Here is a 12,374-nt window from a genome sequence, read left to right as displayed (position 1 = left end):
ATACACATCAACACATATCCATGGATACCTATTGATGTGTATTGGCCCAAATACCTATTGATATCAATACATTTTTTTTACTGATCTCTATTGATCACTTCCACTAGGGGAGTCCGAAAATTTTCGATTGACACCATTATTTGCTGATCCACATTTCTGGCTATAATCCATTTTAATATCTCCTAGATCAATCTCGTGTTTATGGAAGATTGAATATTTCTTATCATCCGTATTAGAATATTTTCTTCTAACATATATTCCATTGTGCCTAACACCTTCCAAAGTAGAACCTGATTCAGTGACTATACAACTTCCTAATTCATTCCTTGAAATATCATTATTTGATGGACCGCCGTCTAAAACATTTTCATCAATATGCGTAGTACTAAATTCCTGTGTCCTATCAGTAAAATATGCTTTCTTACGTCTAGCATTTTCCGAAAACTTTCTGCCATCAAAAAAACACACTCTAATATCATAGTCTTCTTTTTCACAAATTCTATGCATCTTTTTATAAACCCGATAAGCATAATTAATGTTGTAAAAACAATTCCGCGTAAAATGATTATGTTTACCACAAACTTTACATTTCTTACGCCTCCTTTCCTATAAGTCCTATTATTCACGAGACTAACATTCTGATGCATCTTGACTCCTATAGATTCACAATCATTACCCATACCAGAGTTCACATAGTTTTCAAACGGTCTGTTATCAATCGTAAAAGAAAAATCCAAATCACTTTCCGATAAATCCAATAACTCTTCCTTAATCATTCCCATATCTTTATCCTCTTTGTTAATTATATCTTCCTCATTCAAATCACGATCATTACAAATAATAACTTTATCCAACCCATTTTCAATCTCGAAGTTACTAACATGACAATATACATCCACTTCATTTGAAACATAATAATTACAATAATCAAAATCATCAAAGATAATAGCACTTTCAAAACAATTCTCATTTTCAAACTCATTTCCGATTTCCAATAGTTCTTCAAATTCTGGTTCCATATTATCATTAATTACTTGCACCTGTCCAAATTTCCACTCATTCAAATACTGACATGATAATTCATATTTATCAACATTTTTAAACAATCCTACAATGTTAGTATTTGATAACATTATAATTCTTTCAAATATATTTGAAGACAAACCTCTTAAAATTATCCTGATAATCCGAGAATCATGCATATTCGAATCTACTTTTCTACATAGGGATAAGTCTCGTGCTACAAAATCTCTGCCATCTTCGTCAAATTCCATGCTACAAGTATCTAATTCCTTTTCTAGTTTCCACAATTTGAGAGGAGATCGATAGAAATTAACCAATTTTTCTTTCACTGACATATATACAAAATATTGTCCTGTCGAGTCAAATCGTTCTCAATAACGTAAAATATTTCTCAGCACTTCGAGGTGTAAGCTTGAAATGTTCAAACATTGAACTTCAAATTTTTATTCCAGGTTTTTAAAATCAGTACCTTTTATTCATAATACTAAAGATGTTCCTATTTGTTAACACAAAATTTCTCCATCGCTCTATTTACTGTGCCTTTCATTACTACTTGCATTTATAATAAGAATATGGTACACTGAAAATAAGTACCGTATTTAATGACTTTGGGAATAAGTCTTCCAATGACATAGGATATTATACTTCAATTACATTGTAAATAATACTTTAATTACATTTACGCTAAAATAAGTCTTCTATGACATTCCTGTAAAACTCTATTGTTAAGTTTTTCTGTTATTCTTATTAATCACTTCCTTCAACTAATATAGTTTGCTTCTTCTCAGGTTTTTTTGCCTATTTATTGTCTACAATAAATTGTATTTTTGTTAAATTCTTTCCAGGTTGTTGAATATTCATTGTAGACAATGAATTGTATTTTTGTACTCTGTTTTGTTCAATTAATTCGAAGTGCTTTAGAAATGTTTCAGGACTATGTAGTCTCTCTATATGGATTTGGTAAATAAATCCAGCTTGATGTAAAGAATGATGGAAAGTGGAATAACATGATTCAAGAAGGTGAGAATAGATTTATTCATGCAATATCACATCATTTATTTATTTATTCAAGCAACAATCAATAAATTTACTTAAAATTTAGAACATTCTGTACTATTGTGAGGTCCACGTTATAATATGGCAGTGTTTGATTAGCAATTGTATTGCTATCCTTGTCTATCATTCAACAAAGCGGATAGCCCTATATCTTTCTCGCTTTGCTCTGTTGCCAGATCATGTTTCAACAATGTAGAATTGATAAAAATAATGAACAATATATTTTATCCTAATTATAAAAATTTATCATGAAATTACTGAAAAATATTATTTCTTGCTTAATAAAATATAATTGATTATTTTAAATGAGAATAAACACTTAATATTACATCACTAAGCCTGTATCAGCTACCGTCTATAGAAGGCATTAACAAGACAGAGCATCGGCAACGTTGTTCTGCTATCTTTCTTCACTGCCATTATAACGTGGACCTCACTATATACTGTGTCATGGATGAAGACAACACCACACTCATGACAGTCTTAGTAGGACCAATATTATATTATTTATTTATTCACATTTCATAATACACATATAAAATATATAATCAGAAAAGAACCAACAGGAAAATGTGATGAAAACTGATGAATCATGTCTTCAGCTACCGTATATCATAATATTTACCATTCTCATAATATACTGCAGTTTGAGATTCGGATGTAAATGATTCAGGATTTAATATGTTTTATTTAGTTTAGAAGGCAGGCCAATCTCTATTGTGAAATAGAAACCCAATATTGTGTTGTGACTTTTGTTCTTCGATTTTGATTTATTATTATAATTTTTACAAGAAGCACTGAATGGGAGAGAAAAAGTAAGGATACTCCTTGTACTATTCTCTCCCAAATTTAGATAATAATTTAAAAGTCCGAAATGAGATTATGATTCCACTTTTCTGAAATTTAGTTCTTTTTCACTCAAACACAACTAAAACTAAGAATTTATTTACACAATATTTAAAGTCTCAAAATGCTCATTCCGTTAATGGATTCCTTTCATCCATTTGAAGAGGTTCTGATTCAGAATCATATTCCTTTATTCATATGTCTAACGAAACAAATTTCAACTTATGTTCTAGAATTATAACTGGTATAAGAGTTGAATAACATGATGAATCATATACAAATTGAAGAGCTTCAATAATATTGAGCTAAGAAATATGATAAAATATGTAAAAATTGAGGTACTTGTATTAGTATATTGAGCAAAGAAATATGATGAAATATGCAAAAATTGAGTAATGTTTTCACATGAAAAGATAAAATTTTGAACCTTTAGATGTCCATTCTCAGAAAGAGTAGGCCTATCGAGGATACCCTTCCCTTCAGCACTTGACCGTAAATGAAGGATTTTGAAGTCCTTCAATATCATCATCAATGATATTTGAAGTCATTATATATCATATCATTATCTTTCGATATCATTCAGCAACCACTTGAAAAAAAGAAAATATCATTACAAGAATTCTTAAAGGAAGACACATTCGCTTTAAAATACAGAATTTACCGTAATTGCTTTACAGGATTCTAAATAACATGATGAGAAATGAGATCTATTATTCTCAAGCTTTGAAGATTTTCATATAAATAGCTATAGGCTGCTGCATCCTACAGAGCGATTTCATTTTTTAAACAAATTATTATGAAAATTATATTTAAAAATATTAGAATATAGTGTGTGAATTTCCAATAAATTATTTCAAAATATTAGAATACCTAGTTAGAATAATGTGGAAAAATAAGTTATATATAAATGATATAAGTGGTACGGTAGTAGTATAGTAATGGATGGAAAGGTTACTGTATTTTTTTATAATACTTTGATAGCCTACGTCTATTTTATAATTTTCATTGAATAGGCTACTTTTGAAGAATATTTATTATTATCCTCTGGAGTTTAGGGAATCACTCAATCGTTCCATCTCAACCAATAAAGGTTTCTTTCCAGTGAAAATTTCAAATTGTTGTATTCTACTTCGATATTTTTGATAATCATGCAACATTAAAATTAACTAATGTATCAACACTTTCTTGGAAGCCTACTTATTAAAAGAAGCATTGAAAATACAAACATAAACTACATCAGGTACCAAAGCGCAAACATTATGATATGTGTGTGGAAGTGTATTGATATTATCAAAGCGGATAACAATATGGGCTAAGAATATTTCTATATGTTTTGCTTCTATCAAACATTTACCAGTATTTCTAGTTTTAGTGATTTAAGAATGATATGTCTTTGAATTCATAGTAACCTTATATCGTACATCTTAGAAGAAGCATCGAAAATCATAGGGATTTTTCACTTCTTAAAAGACATTCTTCAAAGACATATCATTCTTAAATCACTAAAACTAGAAATACTGGTAAATGTTTGATAGAAGCAAAGAATATAGAAATATTCTTAGCCCATATTGTTATCAGCTTTGATACAGGACATTTTTTTGCGGTCTTATATTAAAGAAAGATAATATCATTCTTAAACATTAATACTAGAAATACTGGTAAATGTTTGATTAAGCATAAATAGAGTATATAAATATTCTTAGCCCATATTGTTATCCGCGTATTTTGCGGTCTTTTGCGGTCTGACAATACAGTCTTTCCTAATAAACTATCTGAGCTACTAAAGTTCATATAAGACTATGTAGAAAATGTTTGTTTGTATACAGCTTCGTCATAATAATCGTTTTCGTTCAAAGGACAAGCATTTTCACGAAGGCAAAGGACCGATAAGACATCTTCTGCATCTGACAGCTCATTTCGAATTTGCCCTTACACTCTTCGACTTCCCTCTATTCTTCTCATTCACTCTCTCTCTTATTCTCGTTTGCTTCCAATCTTGCCTCTCTTTCTACAGTAGTTCGACATCCTCTGTCAACATTTCTCTTCAATGACGTTTGCTTTCCTTCTGTAGTGAGAGCAGCAACATCAGGGTCAGACTGGGGGGAAAATATATATAAGTTTTATCTGAAATATGGTAGTACAAACTTTGATAGATACTGAGGATATAACTGTCAACTTTCACAAACCTTATTGATTACAATGTAAAGTAATTTTTGAGGTAGTAAATAGTATTCATATGGTGATTATTATAGGTGTATAGTGTAATAAAGAATTGGAATATAATATGGAGTAACAGAGTAATATGACAATAGAGTAGTAACCTAGCTGAAGAAACACATTTATTTCTGTCAACTTCAAAAGTAGAGTTGAAAAATAGAACAATTATTTTGAAATGACTGAGAAGTTCCACACAATAATTATAAATATTATTAAAAAAACTTTTTTAGCGTACCGTTAGGTAGTAATATGATAAGTTTAGGCAAAATTGTAGATAGTATTTGAATAAACTGTAAATCAATTAAAGTGAATAAGTAACTGTAAGTGAATAATAATAGCTGTAAGTGAATTATAGTGGATAAATAAACTGTAAATAGTATTTTTAATAAATTAATCAGCTATTTCAATTCTAGTTTAATATAGTACAATTGAGTTTTACTGAAGCAATCATTCAGGACGTATTATATTATGTTGTTACCAATAATTATGAAGTATAGTGGAGAAATATGATATAATATAGGGTCACGGAGTAATATATGACAATAAAGTAGTTCCCCTTGTTAGAAAAAAAGCAATAACAAATTTCAGTTATTTATTTATTTATCATTTACAATAAACTTAAGGACAAAGAAACAAATTACAGTCCAAAACTTCTTTTCATCCCAATTTCATGAAATAAATTGTCCAAATAAAGGTTATGTGCGACTTTCCAATTCTCCACTAATTTCCACATTGAAACAAAACATGAACACTTGAAACAATTAATTTTGAATTTAGAAAGATTAAGATCCGAATTGATAACAAAATTCCTTCTACTTGGTACCAAGTATGTTACTGTAACTCAAAAAGTGGAGTTGACAAATGTATAACAGTATTTTTTTCAATTATGGAGAATTCCACAACACAAATGGATACGGTATTTATAGAATTTGATAGCATAGTAATGATAGTTCATTGAATAGAATGAACTTCAAATAATATTTTTGAATTATTTTGATCTCAATTCAGGGGTATTATCTCTTATTTATTTAAATCTTTGTTAATGTAGTGCAATTACGTTTTACCGAAGGAATCATTTTCATCTCATTTCATTTTATTTATCAGTAGCATTCACATTCTTTATACAGTATACACTGTTAGAACAGGTGCCTCGTAATATTCGCAAATATATATTCTTCAAGATGATTCTATTTTTAAAATATATTGCCTAATCCTTGCCAGATTTATGTTTGCAAAATATATACTGATCTTCATGAATATTACCCAAATTCCAAGCCACATGCAATAGACTACCACGATCTCCTAATTTGATAAATATAATACTGTACTTTTGCACTACTCAACTCACTTCTTCAAATTAGTTCTATTACAGAATGTGAAAAATGTTGGCTGAGTCAAAGAATTCTTTTTTATGTATGTTAAATACTATCTATTAAAACTATCAATTCTGGTATAATAATTCTTATGAAACAAAATTCTATACAGTAGGAGTAGGCTAACGATAATATCCAATACTCGCAGTGAGAAAAAACCAAATATAGAGTTCAGTTCGAATACAAGACAATATTATAAACTTTCCCAGACTAAATTCAAGATAAGACATTGCTATATAGTGAGTTCCTCGTTATAATGGCAGTGGAGGAAGATAGGGGAGCAACGTTGCCGATCCTCTGTCTTGTCAATGCATTCTATAGGTGGTAGCTGATAAGCTTATTGATGTAATATTAACTGTTCATTATCGTTTAAAATAATTATATTTTATTAGACAAGAAATTATATTTTTGAATAATTCCATAATGAATTTTCAAAATAAAGATGAAATATTTTGTTATAAATTATTCTACATTGTTAAAAGGCGATCTGGAAACAGAGCAAAGCGAGAAGGAAATAGTGCTATCCTCTTTGTTGAATGATATAGGTACAAGGATAGCAATAGGTACCATTGCTAATCAAACACTGCCATTATAACGTGGACCTCACTTTAGTTATTTATGAGCTAATTTTCAAAACTATGAACATTTTATTTATTTTATAGCTGTGAAACAAAATCCAATTCAGTAGGAATGAGAATAGAGTGAACAACCGTAGATGAAGCAATTTCCTAACCTGCACCCTCTTTTCGAAATGACATTTGTGAGGAAGTTTATGAGCTTAGGGAAGGAAATGAGGCAATGATTGAGGGATGACTACAAGGCTACTTAGTAGCTACAGGGTGGTTGGTGTGAAGACAAACTTACTGAATCCTGCTCTCTGACACAAAAATGCTGCCTGCAACACAAAAATGAGACAAAAAGTATCACAAAAGTACAAAATAATTTTTAGAGATTTGAGTGAAATATTTTTGTTAATTAGTTTTAAAATATCAACATTTTAAATTTTTAGTTTGGTTATTAGTTTTGAAGTGTAAATTGGACTTTTTGAAGTGAAAAGTGAAATCTAACCTTATTCTTTTTTGAAACTTTTATTTGTAAAAATTTGGGAGAAGACAGTTTTGGGCTATGCCTGTTGTCTTCTCCCAATCATATTTTAATTATGATTTGTGATTGTGAATAAAATAGATAATAGATAATAACACGAAAAGTGTGGAAAATCTTGTAATTGATTCACTCGCAATGCTCTGTTTTTAAGTATGCTACCACTATTAAATACTATTATAAAACTGTGTTTTTGAGAATATTGCATTTGATTATTAAATACTTAATTATTAGATACAGTTCTCTAACTGATTTCGAGGTTGCTGGTTCTCCGATACAATCAGCCGTATTGGCTGAGAATTTTTCGTAATATTTTTTGTCTTTTGAAGCTTTAATATAATAAGATTTGATTATCGCAAATCTTGATCACATAAGAATACCGTGTACAAATATGCTACACATCATGATAACTTGATTTGAATATTTTTATATACATTTTTTGATAGCTTGCAACTGGACCACATTTAAATTTCCTGATAATATTGTTTGATGCGTATAATAATTGTTCAGCAACTTTGAATATTGAACTGGTACCTACATTGAAATAATTCTTGTTACATCTAATTCAACAAAAATTAGCTATAGTGAGGTCCACGTTATAATGACAGTATTTGATCAACTTTGATTTCGCTATCCTTGTCTATCATTCGACAAAGCAGGTAGTACTATCTTTTTCTAGCTCCGCAACCATGCCAAATCTGTTTTTGACAATGTAGAAATATATTTTTCTACTTAGAAGACTTAAGTTGTCATTGAACTCTGATTCTTTGGTACTTGCTTACTATGGACTTTTCCATTCCCTCATATCCTATGGTATTCGCCTATGGGGTAATTCTTGCCATGCTTCAAAAGTTTTCATATGGCAAAAAAAGGCAATGAGCGTGTTAGACAACTTGAGAAACAGAGAGTAATGCAGAGAAAGCTTTCGAAGATTGAAGATATTGACATTCCCTTCAATTTTCATAATGAGTAGCTTGCTGCATGTCAAAACTAATTTAGAATCTTACTCATGTCAGGGAAACAAACATGAATACACAACCCGGCATAGAAATGATATTTCAATCCCACAGGTAAGGCTTTCTAAAACAAGGGACAGCCACCTATTTCAGCAGATAAAAATTCACAACAGTCTTTCCTCAGCTGTTAAGGAGCTGCCAAAAATGAAATTCAAGAAAGTTGTGAAGAATAAATTGATGGAGAGAGCATATCATTCATTGACTGAATACTTTGAATGTTCAATATAAGGGCTGCACCTCATTTTGGACTAAGTTGTGTACTGTAAGGTGTATCATCTATGTGAATACTGTTACTATTCTTGTCAATCTCCCGGTTAGCCTACTTGTATATACATACTCTGAGCTATTGTTATTCTTGATATTGTGTTATGTATCTTATTATGTACACTGTATTTTTTTTGACGAGCTTATACATTGTAAAAAATGTCAGGCAGAATAAAGAATTTGAATTTGAATTATAATTAATTGAGGGAGAGAATCGGTAACGCTGTTCTTCTATCTTTATCCACTGCCATTATAACGTGGACCTCACTATAGTAAGCTAAAGGCTGTCACTATCAAAATAAATTTGAATTATAGTAAAGTATATTAAACGTTTTGATTCTTATAATTGAGATGCAATTGAGGACATAGATAGGCCTAAATGCATAACAAATTAATATTTCTTTGTCTAGTTAGATTTATCCGATCCACCTCTAGTTATCTAGTTATAAAAATTGTTCAGTCAAGATGGTTCTGAATCCAATAGATGGTTTAGTCACGAGGGAAAGCTCGGTCTCCATAAGGATAAATTAATTCATCACCTCCAGCAAAAAAAAAAAAAAAAATAAAAAATAAAAAATAAAAAAGGTTGACTATGTTCACTGCAATTGACTCAACTCAACTTGCTTTGAACATCTATGGCCCGGTTGCACAACAGCCGGTTAAATTTTAATCGTGATTAATTTCACGAGAACCAATCAGAGAAGGCGTTTTTGAAAATACGGCTTCTCTGATTGGTTCTTGTGGAATTAATCAAGGTTAAAATTTAACCGGCTGTTGTGCAACCGGCACTATGACCTGAATTCAAGTGCTCACTGCAATTAAGATATTTTTCTTGTGGCTCAACTATTATATCGCTATGACTGATAACTTGAGAGCTTACTATTAGCCTACTGCTAGAAAATTAATGTTTTCCAATTTTCAATTTATAGCATCAATTCAATTTTTATATCATCATATAATTGTTTTTGTATGTTGAATATTATGGTTTAAAGTGAATGTTAAGTTTAGGCTATGCGCATCATTTTGCAAGCACTAAAAACCTCACTTTGTTCCACTCTCACTTTATAGAACTCCTAAACCTCTCTGGAACGTGAGTTGTGATTGGCAGATTGATTTCCTGCCGCTGTCGAATGATTTCCTCTTATCGACGAATTTGATTGGCGCACTCCACCGTAATAGCCGCGAGCAGGCTCTTCTGTCAAAATCGCGAAGACATTCTGCTTTATTTTCTTTTGGATCTGATCTCTGTTTTTTCATGTTCCTTCTATGACGTATGAGAATACTTAACAAGTACTGATAATATAAATAGAGAATACACTTCCTGGCATATTAGAAAAGGTTATACTTGGAAAGTATTGATAATATCAGTACATACTATAGAATTCAATTTCCAACATATTATAATGTTTGCGATTTTAGTACCTGATTTAGTTTTTTGTATTTTCAATGCGTCTTTTGAGAAGTGGAAAATCCTTGATTTTTTATGCTTTTTCTAAGATGTACGATAAGGTTACGGTACTTTGAAAGTATTGATAATATCAATACATTTTCACTTTTATAATGTTTGCAACTTTAGTACCTGATGTAGTTTATATGTAGACTATGTATTTTCATTGCATCTTTTAAGAAGTAGGCTTTCAAGAAAGTGTTGATACATTAGCTAATTTTAATGTTGATTATCAAAAATATCGAAATAGAATACAAAAATTTGAAATTTTCACTGGAAAGAAACCTTTATTGGTTGAGATGGAACGATTGAGTGATTCCCTAAACTCTAGAGAAGAATAATATATTTTTGAAGTATTCAATACCAATAATAATATTGTAGAATAGACTTTTCAAATACCTACTTATAAAAAATACAGTAACCTATCTATCCATTACTATACTACTTATACTAAATTACTTATACCATTTATATCAATTTTTCACATTATTCCAATATTTTGAAATATACTTTTGATATAATTTATTAGAAATTCACACTATTCTAATATTTTGGAATATTCTTTTGATTTAATTTATTGGAAATTCACACTATTTTAATATTTTGAAATATATTTTTGATAATTTATTGAAAAAAATACATCGCTCTACAAGGTGTAGCCTATAGCTAATTAGCTTGTAGCCTAATATGCAAATCTTAAAAGCTTGGGAATAATAGATCTCATTTCTCATGTTATTTAAAATCTTGCAGAGTCTATATTTTAAAGCATATTGTGTCTTTCTTAAATTATTTGTTTTGGAAGTTTCACTGGGTTAATAAACAAAAATTATAAATAAATTATTAATAACTTATTATTTCTTTAAAAATAAATAAATTACTTACTAACTAAAGTACTTCAGTCAGTAAGTAAAAGTTTTTAATTATTTACTTAAATATTTGACTGCATGTCGTGTTTAAATACATAAAAAAAGTGTGTTATCTTACTTTCGTTTATGATTACTATGAAAATTATAAATATTAGATCTCATGCATGTTAGTTAACGTTTTAGGGCCCAAACATTGAAGCAAATGTGTTTTTCTTTAATCAATTGTTTTGGAAGTTTCATTGAGTTGATAATAAAATGATAAATACGTTTTTTTGCTAATTGTGAAAATTGAAAATACTGTTGTAGATCTCATTAGAGTGGATTTTGTAGGGCCGATTTTGAAGCAAGTGAACCTTTTTTCAATTTATTGCCCTTGAAGTCACAAAGTTGTATCTCTTCAATCACTGAGGAAAGAGCACAGTTATTCCTTTTTTCTGTGCTCCAATTGTAGAAACGTGGACTCTCCAAATTCCAATTACAGTAGTCAATTAATTCTTTCACCGACATCAATCTTCATTGAATTCTATTGACATTGTCTTCGCCGCTCGTTGTGGAAGTTCATGAACCATAGAACTATAGTGATCTTCACTTTACACTGTCACTGTCAGCATATGAATCATATATATGCTTCCCCATTCGACCAATGCAGGCAGTTTGTAGTGAATCTCACTATTAGGAATTAACTGGACGTGGGAGACACTCTGAAGAATTTCAAAAGCTTCAGGCCTTTGTTAAACAGAACTAAAATTTGATGAAAGCTTTTTGAAAAAAATATTTTAAGATCACTTTCTTGCTATTGAATAGTACGACTGAAAAATTACAGTAGTCGTATGTGACCACTACCTCCGTAAACAAAGCCGTAGTGCATTCGTGTGACGTCAGCACAGGTAGGGCTCCTACACCAATAAAAATTCGTTGATTTCAGCTGATCTATATCAGCTAATGTTTTTATTGGTGTAGAAGACCTAGTTATGTGACCCAGTATGTGCTGCCCTCTACCGGCAGAATTTGGAAATACATTGTCGGCCAATCACAAGAGAGTAGGAGGAGATTTCAAGCGTGTTTTTATAGTCCCCACCCAGTAGCTCCTGCCACCTGTCAGCCAAATTAAGAAGTACATTGAATTTTTGTCGAAAGAAAAGAAATAAATCAGTAGAGAAAAATT

Source organism: Nilaparvata lugens, chromosome 6 (assembly GCF_014356525.2).
Source record: "Nilaparvata lugens isolate BPH chromosome 6, ASM1435652v1, whole genome shotgun sequence".
NCBI lineage: Eukaryota > Metazoa > Arthropoda > Insecta > Hemiptera > Delphacidae > Nilaparvata > Nilaparvata lugens.
This window is presented reverse-complemented; position numbering follows the sequence as displayed.